Source organism: Lutra lutra, chromosome 5, assembly GCF_902655055.1.
Source record: "Lutra lutra chromosome 5, mLutLut1.2, whole genome shotgun sequence".
Taxonomy (NCBI): domain Eukaryota; kingdom Metazoa; phylum Chordata; class Mammalia; order Carnivora; family Mustelidae; genus Lutra; species Lutra lutra.
The window spans coordinates 164,487,061-164,501,247 of NC_062282.1; the positions used below are offsets into that span (position 1 = coordinate 164,487,061).

At 39.4% G+C, this 14,187-nt stretch overlaps 1 non-coding gene across 1 annotated transcript; it reads right to left on the reverse strand.

Annotated features, from left to right (window-relative positions):
- Window positions 1–7,858: 7,858 nt before the first annotated feature.
- On the reverse strand, window positions 7,859–7,984 carry LOC125101469 (small nucleolar RNA SNORA40). Its single transcript, XR_007127867.1, has one exon. It is a non-coding gene; the product is annotated as a small nucleolar RNA SNORA40 (small nucleolar RNA).
- Window positions 7,985–14,187: the final 6,203 nt, after the last annotated feature.

Consider the following 14,187-nt stretch of genomic DNA (forward strand, 5'->3'; position numbering starts at 1 on the left):
ATGTAAGGGCCTGGTTGTCCAAAGAGAGCCTATTGGTTGTAAACTTAGATTGACCCCGCCCCTCCCAGAGGAACTTACTTGCAAACCCCGGATATAGGGGCGGGCCAGGCTGGATGGAAACATCCAATCCGTGGGGTGCGCATATATTTACTGTGGTGAATTGAAATTCAATTGGTCACCCATATTTCCGGCCGAGCATGACTGTGCAGTTTTCCCTGATGACTGTGCAGTTTTCCCTGTGTATTGCAATCTCACTGGCCACCTGTGTGTGGGCTGGGCTCAACAACCTCTATAAAGGTGAGGCTGGGTGGGGGAAGTAGTAGTGGGAGTAATAGTTGTCGGGAAGGGCGCCACTGTGAGTGGCCTCTCCACTGGGAGTGGTGCCGTCGGGGTTGTAGTTGTTATCGTAGTTGTCAGGGAACGGCCTCCTCCACGGAGCGGCCTTGCCAGAGCAGCATCATCAGGGGAGTGGCGTTATCCTGGGAGCAGCATCATGGGGAGCAGAATCTGTGTCATCAGGGTTGTTGTCCTCATTGTCATCACCTCTTCATCATCAGGAGCAGCCTCGTCCAGGGAGCGGCTGAGACGGGGAGACAGGGAGTGGTCCTGTCCAGGGAGTGGCCTCGTCCGTGGAGTGGCCTTGTTGGGAGCAGCGTCCTTGTCTGGAGTGGCATCCTCATCGTCGTTGCCTCTTGGTAAGAGATGGCCCCAACTGGTCAGTTTGATTTTCAATGTTTGGTGTGAAATAAAGCTTCGCTTGACTTTTGCTTTGCATCAGTCTCATTCTTTTGATCACAGACCCTAAAAATCCTTTTATCCCTAGCTGTAGAAGGAGCCATTCAGCTAGTTTTAGTCCTTTTTCACTGGGAATTACTCGATATGTAGCTATAAATTTGGTATGTCCTTGTGAGGAGGTGAGTTCAAGAACTTCCTTTGTGTCCATGTTGGAACCCCCTACCACGGTTTTCTGTATCTCATACATAATAATAACAACTCACATTTCAATTTTTATTGATATTGATATTAGATCCAATCTGAAGCAGAATTGGAGAATAAAAGGGCAATGTGGGGTTTTTTAAATCTATAGCTAATGTCTGGGTATTAGCTTGTAATAAAAAGATGTATTTATTTTTCCTTTATATGATATTTATTCTCAACTGCAAACACAAAGTACACCTACACTGAAAGATAAAAAAACAAATCATTCTCAATGGCAGGTGTGGTGTTGCTCCTATAGGGTAGGTCTCAAAATGATTTATCCATTACCACTTTGCACATAGTTGAGTAGAAACAAAACAGGAAATGAAAGCTCTTGTTACACCCAAAATTGTGCTATGTTAAATGCACGTAGAATTTATCAACTTTACAAATGCTTAGAGACCAGCTAGTAAATGTCTTCCTCAGCTACCCCTCCCTACTACTATAATGAATCCTATCTTTTAAAATATGAAGTAATTTATCTAGTGCCCCGACATCTGAAAGAATGGAACAGCATCCTTAGTAAATTAGACTATATTGGATTTTCAACATATTGACCCATTAAAACCCAAAGAAAATCTTCAATCTGACCTTTAAACAATATCTCAGGGTTTACAAAAGGTCTCATCCTAAGTAAAATAGATTCTACTTTCTTTTACTACCTCTGAGAAAATGCATAGAGAATGAGATTGTATTAATGAAACCAAGGCAAATCATTCAGGTCATAGGTTCACCTTATGTGAGCTGGTACATTCCTTGAAGTCAAATATATAAATGTAAACCTTGGCTCAGGGCTTTTCTCACAGGAGCTAGATAAACATAGATCTTTACGAAAAGAGATTTGATCTTCTTGAGAGTGTTAATAATGCCCTCTCCCTGATCCCTCACCCATCAGAGTTTGGCCAAACACATACAAATGTAAGATTATCTTGTATCTCTCCTACAGACAGAACAGTGATTTAGCAATTTACCAACATGTGCATGTGTGTGTGTGTGTGTGTGTGTATGTCATATGTACTGTAAATGACTATTTTGTATTCCTATGACCTTGCAAAATATAAAGTAATGTTAAGGTCATAAATAGCACTTACGTAAGTACCTTCCCATCTACAAAGAGGGTTCACATGTATTACCTCACTTATCTACATATCACAAAGTTCTCTAGATTTTAAAAAATAAAATGCAGTTAATTATTGATGTCCCACTATTTTATCAGTTCCATTAAAACCATATTGATATGAACTTATACAGTGCTGAGAATTATGTATTGGTAGGTTATGTTGTGATGATGATAACTTTAACTGGGATCATATAATGATGATCCTGATTATCATAAAGATGGTAACGCTGATTATAGCATTTTAAGGATGATTTCTGTGTGCTATGTTCTCTTCATACATACCAGAATCTATTTCTGTAATCTTGAGTTTGTTTTCACTGCTTTACTTTCCATTTAAATGCCAGTGATATCTTCCAGAGTCTTTATAATGTGTTGTAATATCTGACAAGAAAGTTTTTGTTCACTATTCTTTTCCAAACTTTTCTCAGTGATTCTTAAGCATTTATTTTTTAATTGAAACTATAAGTTCCCTTACTTGTCAGTTCTTCTCAAACTCCTTTCCTTCCCCAGAAGTTCAACTCTATTGCGATTCTATGAGAATGACATTAGCATGTGCTCATTAATTTTGGAACAACTGACATATTATTGGTGTTAACACTTCTTATTCAAGACTATGATATGGTTTTAATTGGTTCATTGTGTTTTATGTGTTTCAATGAGATATTATACATGTAGATCCTGTGCCTTTACTATTAAATGCATTCACATAGATTTTACAGTTTTTGTCATTAATATGAATGGGAGATGTATTCTTTTCTTACTGTCTCTAAATGTTTACTACTGAAATAGAAACATTATTGAGGGGTGCCTGGTTGGCTCAGTGGGTTAAGCCTCTGCCTTTGACTCAGGTCATGATCTTGGGGCTCTGGGATTAAGCCCCTCATCAGGCTCTCTGCTCAGCAGGGAGCCTACTTCTCCCTCTATCTCTTCCTGCTTCTCTGCCTACTTGTGATCTCTCTCTCTCTGTTAAATAAATAAAATAAAACCTTAAAAAAAGAAATATTAAATTGCTGATGTCCAAGAATTTTATGTCCAAGAACTTTATTATTTTTTCTATCACTTTCTTTTCTAACAAGGGTACTTTGTTTCTATTTATTAAAAAAAAAAAAAAAATCAAATAACCCATGTGCCTCGGCCAGTGTGACAAATTGACCAGGAAAACGTGAGGGTAAGAGGATGGTGGAAAGAAATTAAGAGACAAAGAGATGGGGGCAGGAGGGGCACTTAGGAAGAGGTCCAACAGTACCGATTTTATTCCACATCTTATAATCATTTATAAGGTAGACCACAATAGGAGGAGTAATACATCAGTACCTAGTCAGATGATCACAAATTTCTATAACAAGTTTACATTAACTGCAAGCACACCTCGTGATGCCAGGTAGTTTTGGCTAAAGCCATTAGCAAGACAATCAACCAGGGAGAGGGTTATGGGAGGTACAGGAACAACAAGGACCAACTAAGAACTCATGACCTTGACCACATTGTTCCCTTCTGTACGGAGAATGTGTGGGAAGTCACATAGGTGAGCACAAGACACATAGCACAGACCCTTTCCTCAGTGTTACTCAACTTTCCCATCCTTAACCTTGTCAAGGTGTCTGGACTTTGAAGGAGACACAAGTCAGGACCTGGTTTGATCTTCGAGTCCAGCCATGACGTAGCCTCCAACATCTCCCCCTTCTTTTTTAAATAAAGCAAGCATATGAATTTGTGCCTGAGCCTGCAGTCATTGTCCTGTATGAAACAAGGAAACTCCCCATCCTACAATCAATATAGCCAAGACAATGAATATAATGATAAAAATCGAAAAGGAATATTTCATTATATTTCCAGGATTAAACCCATGCAACCCATCCAAAACCTGAGATACTATAGTAGCAGGATTTTGTACATCTAGTTGTGAATATCCTATATTAGCAATTTCCTTTTGCAACTCTGCAAGGTCTAGACTTACATTACTATGAAACCATATTCCTTGCAAATGATGTTTAACAGCATCCCAAGAATAGTTTAAGGCTTTTAAGGGAGTGACACAAATATGTTGATATCCTCCATGACATACTAAAGACATTTGAGTTTTCAACACCAACAATTGTTCCCCCCCCAAAAATTCTACTGCTTCTTCCAATCCTTCCAACTGGTTTAAAATTTTATGCTCCTGAGTAGCCAAGGTGTGAGAGATATTTTGGGCTAAAGAATTCACATATGTGGCAGTTTGTACAGATTGCGAAAGAGCCATTTTAGAGACAGTGGCTGTAGCAATTAGAGAAATCAATACAGTTATTCCAGCAATAAGTAACCCTATGAAGTGCTTAACTCTTTTCACCTGTGCCTGTAATTCTAATGCTAATTGATACCCATAATTGGTATACCAAGTATCCTCCACTTCCACTGGGAGGAACACATATGGAGGTTGCATTACTAAAAATATCGTAATAGGCCGTCCTTTTAGAACAGAAGAAGAAATAGGTATACAATTAGTTAATACACATTCATTACACTCTATGTGATGCATGAGGTATTCTCCTTTTGGCCCCTTAAACACCGAAGGTGAAATTGTACCGGGGCTCACAATTAATAAAAATGGGCGGGGAACACAAGCTTTCATGGAAAAGTCCTCCCAAGCAGCTCTATCCAGAGTGTTGTCTCCTACTCTGTGTGTGGCGGGGCCCAAGGCAGCTACCAGCTTCCACAGCTCAGGATGAATCATTTCTTCTGTAGCAAAGAGTCCCGCTAGAAGTGTTGTGTTATGAAAGTATAGACGACCTTTTTGAGAGTCTCTGGAAAGATGAACAAAGGGTCTTTCAAGCTGAATTCTGGACACCTTAGACCAGACCGTAATAGTGAATACGGGAACACCTGGTGGATACATAATCTGCGGTATTTCTTGTACACATTCCTTCCAAATGGGGCCTGGAACAGAGAAATTAAGACTCCGGGACAAGGCAAATATGCCTGGGGGCGCATACCTAATCCACTAAAGGTAGGATTTTCTTCTCCAACAATTTCATAAATATTCCATTCCTCCACTAGCCTAGCAATGGTCCCCATATGAGGAATTATTTTGAGAGAGAACACTATATGGGGAACTTGTTCAATCATCATGCAGCCATTCATTAAATTTTGCCCATGAGAGGGGGCTTGAAAACAAATAGGGACTTGTGCCAAAATTCCAGTCCAATTCATATAAAGTTCGGCATGTCTATTCTCTCCGTGGCAATACCTCCAAAATATTCTGGGATATTAGTATGAATTCGGGGCGTGGGATCATCCCAAGTAATTGGTTGCACCAATGGAGGGTCAGGCAAGTAAGCCCAGTAATGAGTGGTTTGAACCTTAAGCATATTAACTAAAGTCAATAAAGCATATAAGACAGCCAGAATGGCCTCATTGGGCCGGGCCTGGTTGACCAGGTTCATGGCTTGAATTATTAGATCTCTCATCTGTCCCACTCGAAAGAGGGGTAGACATCTCTTCACCTTCGTCTTCTCTGACTCCTTCGATCCAGAGCCATCATTGCTATTTTCTGGCATAGTGGCGAGAGGTCGGCACCATCTTTCTGGGAGCCATTGCGGAGTGTCGTCATCCTGTGGGAAAATACAAACAAACACTTGCCCTTTTTGAAGCACTGGCTCTGGACCTTTCCATACTCTGGTCAAAGGATCTTTCTACAGGGCGTATGGAAGTGGAGAAAAATCAGGATGCCAGAAGCACTCAGCTGCTGTCTGACTGATATCATCCACATTTAAAAAATTTAAAACATATAGGGTTAAAGTTAAATGCATATGTAAGGAATATTTTACTTTTCCCTGTAGTATCTCCCCCTCTTTTAATGTTTTAAGATAGGATTTAAGAGTACTCTTAGCACGTTCAACAATGGCTTGACCCTGAGAATTATATGGGATGCCTGTAGAGTGTGCTATGTTGAAAATGGCACAAAAGGTTTGAAAAGCTTGAGATGTATATGCAGTCCCATTATCTGTCTTTATTGCTTTTGGGGTGCCCAGAGTGGCAAACGCTGAAAGCAAATGATTTTGAACATCAGTAAAGGATTCCCCAGAGTGTGCTGAAGCATGTAAAATCCAGAAAAGGTATCAATAGAAACATGGAGAAACTTAAGTCTTCCAAAAAGGGGAAAAATAGTTACATCCATCTGCCACAAATGATTAGGCACTAAGCCTTGTAGATTCACAGCATAAGCTGGCTGGGGATGATGAATAGGGCAAGTGGAGCAGCTCTTAATTATTTGTCGAGCTTCTTCTCTAGTTACCCAAAATTGTTTACGTAAAGCCACTGCATTTTGATGAAAACGAGCATGGCTTTGAGTGGCTTGCTCAAACTTAGTGGTTAACACCAATTGTATGTGAGTTAATGCATCTGCAATAGCATTGCCCTCAGTTAAAGGTCCAGGTAAGTTAGTATGTGCTCGAATATGAGTGATATAAATAGGGTTAGCTCTTTTTTGCAGTAAACATTGGATACTCATAAAGAGATGAAAAAGTTCCTCATCATTAGTAAGAATATAAGCAGTTGGTAACAATGGAACAGCATGTGCTACGTAATGGCTATCACTGTATAAGTTATAAGGTTCAGGAAATTTCTCCAGGGCTAAATGTACTGCTTTTTTTTTTAAGATTTTATTTATTTGTCAGAGAGAGAGGGAGAGAGAGCAAGCACAGGCAGACAGAATGGCAGGCAGAGGGAGAAGCAGGCTCCTGCTGAGCAAGGAGCCCGATGTGGGACTCGATCCCAGGATGCTGGAATCATGACCTGAGCCGAAGGCAGCTGCTTAACCAACTGAGCCACCCAGGCGTCCCTAAATGTACTGCTTTTAATTCAGCTCGCTGTACAGACTTAGTGGCATAAAATGCCCGAAAAGACTCATGACCCAAAGGAGAAGATTTATAAATGCCAATATGTCCTCTTTTATCAGCATCTATAAAGACATTAATAGCAGAAGCAAGGGGACTTGTCTGAATAGGATCATTTATTACAATAGAAATGGTAGAAAAGAAATGTAATAACTTATCTGCTGGTAAATGACATCGAACTTGTCCAGGGTAATTAGAAAGAGCTATCTGCCTATTAAGGTTAAATTTGAATAATGTCTGCACACGATCAACAGTTAACATTGATAAAATTTAAAAATCAGGTTCTTTACCTGTGATATGAACAATTCGCTGGAGACCCCTAGTGATTAGTTGCGTTAACAATTCTGTTTGCCTGGTAATGATATGCAATTGATGTAGTGCTAAATGGATCCATTCCAAGGGTCCTTGAATTTGCCATATCACTGCCAAGGGTAATTTTGATGGCATTAACAATATTAGGTATATCGGTGTGGTAGGATCATATTGATAAAGTTACACTTGTGACAATTTATCATTGACTAATTGTAATGCTGCCTTAGCGCTTTCAGTTAAGGTTCGAGGGGAGGAAGGAGAACCGTCTCCCTTTAGGATATCAAATAAAGGTTTCATATCATCAGCTGTTAAATGTAGAAAGGGCCTAATCCAGTTAATATCTCCCAATAATTTTTGAAAATCATTTAACGTAGGTAAAGATTGCATTCTTTTTTTTTTTTTTGAAGATTTTTTATTTTATTTATTTGACAGATCACAAGGAGGCAGAGAGGGAGGGGAAAGCAGGCTCCCTGATCAGAGAGCCCGATGCGGGGCTTGATCCCAGAACCCTGGGATAATGACCTGAGCCGAAGGCAGAGGCTTTAACCCACTGAGCCACCCAGGCGCCCCGGATCTTGTTCCTTCTTATCTGTATCAAAACTCATATTGAGCCATGAGTTCTGGGTTGCAAAAGAGGATTTATTTTTTGCACTTTGTCTAAGTCTTTGTTCGCAAACTAAACAAAAACAGCAAAAGTGCGATAAAGATTGCATTCTTAAAGAAATTTTTTGAGGGCAAATTCTTTTAATCTCAATAATGTAACCCAAATATCCAAATGGTTCCATTTTTTGTACCTTTTCAGGAGCTATAATTAAATTATATTGTTGTAGTTGATTAATTGAAAAGACAAAAGCACTTTGTAAAATGTCTTCTCTTTCAGCTGCCAATAAAATATCATCCATATAATTATGCAATAAACCATTGGTTCGAATAGTACTCGAAACGGGGCAATTGCATGAGACACAAACTCTTGACATAAGGTGGGGCTATTAGCCATACCTTGGGGCAAGACTTGCCACTGATATTGCTTAGCAGGCTCCTTATGATTAGTACTAGGAATAGTAAAAGTGAACCATTTACAATCCTGAGGGGCTAGAGGAATAGTAAAAAAGCAATCTTTTAAATCTAATATTATCAATTTACATTGAAGAGGAATAGCTGATGGTGTAGGCAAACCAGGCTGAAGGGCCCCCATAGGTTTCATGGTAGCATTTACAGCTCTTAGATCCTGTAATAATCTCCAGATTCCTGATTTTTTTTTTCTTTATCACAAATATAGGAGTATTCCAAGGGCTACAGGACTCCTTTAAATGACCCCAAAGCAGCTGCTTTTCTGTCAGGGTAGACGCTGTTGCCAGCTTTTCTGAAGATAAGGACCACTGATCCACCCATACAGGGTCACTCAATAGGCAGCGCATGGGGGGAGTTCAGTGGCCCTGAAGAAAACCCAACCCCGCTTCTGAAGGTTGTGATTTTCAATGAAGCAGATGGGGTTTTCCCTGTAAATCTTCTCTTAAGCCCTTACCTGAAATACAGCCCATTTTTTCCATAAGGGACATTGCAACCGAATGCTGCTTAGATCTGGGGATAGGAGGTGTTGTTAAAGAAACACCCATATCTGTTAAGACATCACGTCCCCATAAATTAAGATCGATTTATAGCACAAATGGTTGGAATACTCCTTGATGACCCTCAGCAATGGACCAATTTAAAAAATTAGCACTTAACTTAGGAGCATATGCTTGTCCTACACTTCTAATAGAAGTATGTGAATCTACAAGAGGCCAGTTTTTAGGCCAGTACCAGGAGGCGATTACTGAAACATCTGCTCCAGTGTCCACCAATCCTGAAAAGGCTCGACCCTGAACGAATAAGGTCAAATAAGGTTTGTCTGAAGAAATTAGATGAGCCCAACAAACATCAGTAGAGCCAAAGCCTGTGGTTCCTCGCTTGCCCTTTACCACTGGATTATTGGTTTCCAGCCGTGGCATAATAATTAACTGTACAATAGGAATCTGAGGTTGCAGTGAGAGCACTCCTTCTCTTTACGTGACCATAATTTTAATTTCTCCTGTATAATCCTCATCTATCACCCCAGGATGGACAGATAGTCCTTTCATTGTCCAACTAGATCTCCCTAATAATAAACCCCAAGTCCCTTTAGGTAATGTCCCCAGATTCCAGTTGTAATAGCCTTGGGAGGTACTGCCGCTTCCACGTAAACAAGTCTAATCATGCACTGGAGGGGGTACCTCGATATAATTTGTCGATACCTGGGAGGTCAGCAGTATTGGCCCTGACAGGGGTGTCTGAAGAATCATTGCTGCTATTGTTTGTTGGGGCTGCAGCGAGCCCGGATTCCAGTTTCCCTGAACAGGGTTCCCGAATTTGTCCTTTGGGAACAACAGTATTTTGCCCAATGAAATCCTCGGTGACAACGAGGACATAAGGAACTGGGAGCAGACTTTCTCCCAATATTAAAGGAGGAAGAAGTTCCTGAAGAAATTACTCTCAATTGTGGGCATTGAGCCTTAAAATGCCCTGTTTGTCCACATTGAAAACAAAGACATTTTTGTAATTGCTCCTTTGTAATCATACGTCTTTGCATTTCTGTTGGAGAAATACCTTTCAATGCAGCCGCTAAAGTTACCCCTTGGATATAAGATGATCCGATCTCTGGACATAAGCGAATATAATCCTCTAAAGTATGTGTTTTCTTCCATGGGCAGATAGCAGCTTGACAGGCAGAATTAGCATTCTCAAAAGCCAATTGTTTAACAGTAATAGTTCCAGCTTCTCCATCTACCACAATTCTACGAACAGCCTTTAAGAGCCAGGCTACAAAATCCTGATAGGGTTCATCTGGACCCTGCCGAATTTTTGACAATTCCTCAGTTGTCATGATGAAGGAAGACGCTTCCATGCCTTTAAGGCACATTGTGAAATTTGTCAATAGGCAATTTCAGGATAATCAATTTGTGTTTGTACCTCAGCATAAGCCCCGTCTCCTGTTAACATTTCGTAGGATATAGGAATATTAGTTCTCCTGTTATATATAGCCATTTCATTAGCCCTTTCAAAGAACTCTGTTTTCCATAAAAGATCATCTCCCCCTGACAGACATGCCTGTGCTATGACTTTCCAATCTCCAGGGCACAAGGCTTCTATACCTATGCTATCCAGTAGAGACAAGGTATATGTAGCAGTAGGCCCATATTGTGAAGTGGCCACCTTAATTTCTTTTAGTATTTTAAAATTTACAGTATTATAAGCCCTTTGGCCATCAGGCAGTTGTGTCAGAGGGTAAGCAGAAAAGGCGGAAGTATCTTCTCCCACTTGTTGGGCTTGATAAAGTGACTGCTGTTTCGGCATAGTTTTTAGCGGTTCAGCTCCTGCAGGAAGTTGTTTTAGATAAACAATTGAGTGTGGACTCATGGGAAACATACTTTTAGGCATAGGCTCCCCATCTCTGTAGGGCACGGCAGATTGGGGATGCTGCATTACTGGAAATCCTACACTCGAGTTCTTAGGGGCGGAAATCTTAAGGGGTTCAGTCTCAGTTCGTCTATGTGTCATAAAGGTTGTTTGAACCCCAATAGACTCAAATTTTTTTCCAAAGTGGGGATACTCTGGCTGACAAACAGAATGGCTGGGGTCTACAGGAGCAGAGGCAAGAAATATTTCTTTATCATCATTCAGAGGCACCCCATCTCCAGGAATATAAAAAAGATCAGAATGAGAATCAGTGAGGCCAGCAACTAACTCAGCAGAAATAACTGCACCGAGATATTCATACTCATTCTCGAATTCATCTATGGCCAAATTACCAAGAGACTCAGGAGAAGCTATAGAGGTTAATTCTATAGAATGTTGTGGATCTAAAGTCTCTTGGATATCTTCCCAAACTTTCATGGTTCCTTCAGGGCAAGCACATGGTCCTCTAATTTTCAACTGATTTATAATCTCTTGCCCTACTTTCTGCCAAATTTGTAAATATACCATTCATCTTTTAGGGAACCAAGGACAAAGATCAGACATCACACCAAAAAATTGCTGTAAGACCTTCTTTGAGTGCTTAGACCCCTTCTGCTTTAAAAGGGCCTGCAATGCCATAACAAAAAGATCCTCCTGTTCCATAGAATGAGACTGCCCCATATTATTTTACTCCTACCATCGCCTGTCAACCTGGGCTCCTCTTACTGAAATCTTGATAACCACTCACCTGTACATGCACGCTCCCTTGAAACGTGCTCACGGTCCCTGTTTGGGAGCCACTTTTCATGGTCGGTGTGACAAATCGACCAGGAAACGTGAGGGTAAGAGGATGGTGGAAAGAAATTAAGAGACAAAGAGATGGGGGCAGGAGGGGCACTGAGGAGGATGTCCAACAGTACCGATTTTATTCCACAACTTATAATCATTTATAAGGCAGACCACAATAGGAGGAGTAATACATCAGTATCTAACCAGATGACTGCAAGTTTCTATATCAAGTTTACATTAACTACAAGCAAACCTCGTGATGCCAGGTAGTTTTGGCTAAAGCCATTAGCAAGACAATCAACCAGGGAGAGGGTTATGGGAGGCACAGGAACAACAAGGACCAACTAAGAACTCATGACCCTGACCACATTGTTCCCTTCTGTAGGGAGAGTGTGTGGGAAGTCATGTATGTGAGCGCACGACACATAACACAGACCCTTTTCTCAGTGTTACTCAACTTTCCCATCCTTAACCTTGTCAACGTGTCTGCACTTTGAAGGTGACACAAGTCAGGGCCTGGTTTGATCCTCGACTCCAACCATGCCATAGCCTCCAACACCCATGATTCTTATTACTTACATAAGCATTACTTATATTTTATAAATATTACTTTATTTCATTGAATGGTTGCATTTTCTAGAAACTTTGAGGCAATACTGAAAAATAATGGTGGTGGTGCATATTCCTGCATGATTCTTGGATTTAAATGAAATGGTTTTGTTGCATTTATCTATGGTAATATTTAATTTTGGTGACAACTTTATTATACTTGAGTAATTTTTTTACATTCTGATTTAAAATTTATTAGGAGTTCTTAAAGATTATCATATGTATATTACCTGTTTATATTAATTATATCCCTAAATGTAATGATGTAGTGAACCATGTTTATAGATTCTATGATAACATACCTGAAGTTATCCCAGTTTGGTCATTGTATAATGGTCTTTTGATATTTTTGAAATGTTAATTTAAGGGGTCTGGATGAAACTCTAGTAGTCGTACTAGAAGAACTTACCAGGAATACTAGAGCATCTTAATACAATCTCTTAAGGCTCTCTTCATCTTTCCAGTGGTGGTGTGAAGACCATTATGCTTGCCTGTCAAAACACCTGTCCCAAATAGATGCAATTCTTCACCTAATCTTGCTTCCCCTGAGCCTTATTATCACTTTCTGTCATGACTGCTAGTCTTCTGTAGGTCTTCCTACTGGAATTCCATGATTCATTGGTTTTAACCAGTCTCCTGGTTATCTATTTCATACCTGCTCCTATACCCTTTGATCTTCTAGAGAATATCTAGAATCTTCTCTCAAACATTCATCTCATATAATTTTGATTGTGTAATAAATGGAATGATAGTTACATGAAAGTCTCAATACTCCCAGAATTTCCTGCTCACCAATGCTCTCAAATAATTTATAGTGTGCTCATTCTCATATTAAGATAATGAAAAAGGGGACATACTCGGTCATTTAAGGAAAATTCATAACATATAAACAGTGAAAAAAATAGTCTCTTTTTCATTTCAATCCATTTAAGCAAGAAGAACAATCTTCAAAATTTGAACAAGTATTATTTAAATTGATTGAATTAAATTAAATTATTTAAATTATTAAATAAATTTAAATTATTTAAATTCAGATGAAAATTGAGGACAAATTTGACAAATAATAGCTAATACAAAATATAGTGCTTTGTGTGAACAGACATTGATATAAATACTTAACATATTATATTTGGTCCAATCCAACAGAGTAAGTTCAGAAATCAGAAATCATTAATGTCCGCATTGCAGAAGTGACAAATGGGAGGCACAGACAAAACAAATTTGTCTGTGCCTTACTAAGAGGATTTGAACCCAGGTAGTGTAGCTGTTATTCCTTCTCTGAGGGGACTAATGAAGTGGAGGGTATGGTGTAAGAGGAGAGAAATGTTCAAGGAAATTCTCTCATAGAAATGAGGAGTTGAGAAAAGAGTTACCCCAATTTTTAATTCCCGTAAACATATGAAGTTTAAGAAAATGGGAGTTTGGCCCTTGTCTCTCAAATGAAGTGATCAGCAGTGTGTTTGGACAGTCTCCTATTTTTCAAGATCTCACTCACACACACTAAGCATTTATGTTTTGAACATTCTCTTGGGATCAAATGTGGGTAATATAAAGTTTGTCTCCAACGATCTAAAATACATCAAAATAATATATGAATTAAACCCAATCTGACCCACTCAGACCCCAAAGTCTGAGTCACTTTCTATTCTCTTTCTTACCCAATAGTATTATGTCCAGCCATATAATTTATTACAGACTGCAGAGAGATTAAATGCCATTAAGTGATTCCACAATGCCAACATCAAGATGCTAACATTTGAATACACCCTCCCTGAGAAATGTGCAGAAAGAAATTTAACTCTATATATGTAATATTACTCAAAAAATCAAGTTATTCTTACTTTTTTAATCAAAATTTGAAGAAAAAGAAGTGCATCCTCTCCACCTTCTTTAATTGTCTGAACTAGAAGGGTTTTTCATGCTTGGGTAAATCTTGGTCCTATCAGCAGCTACAGCATGTGCTGCTTCTGTCTGGAATAAGTCAATAAGAAGCTGTATTAGGTCAATTGCAATTTGTATGGCCTCAATTTT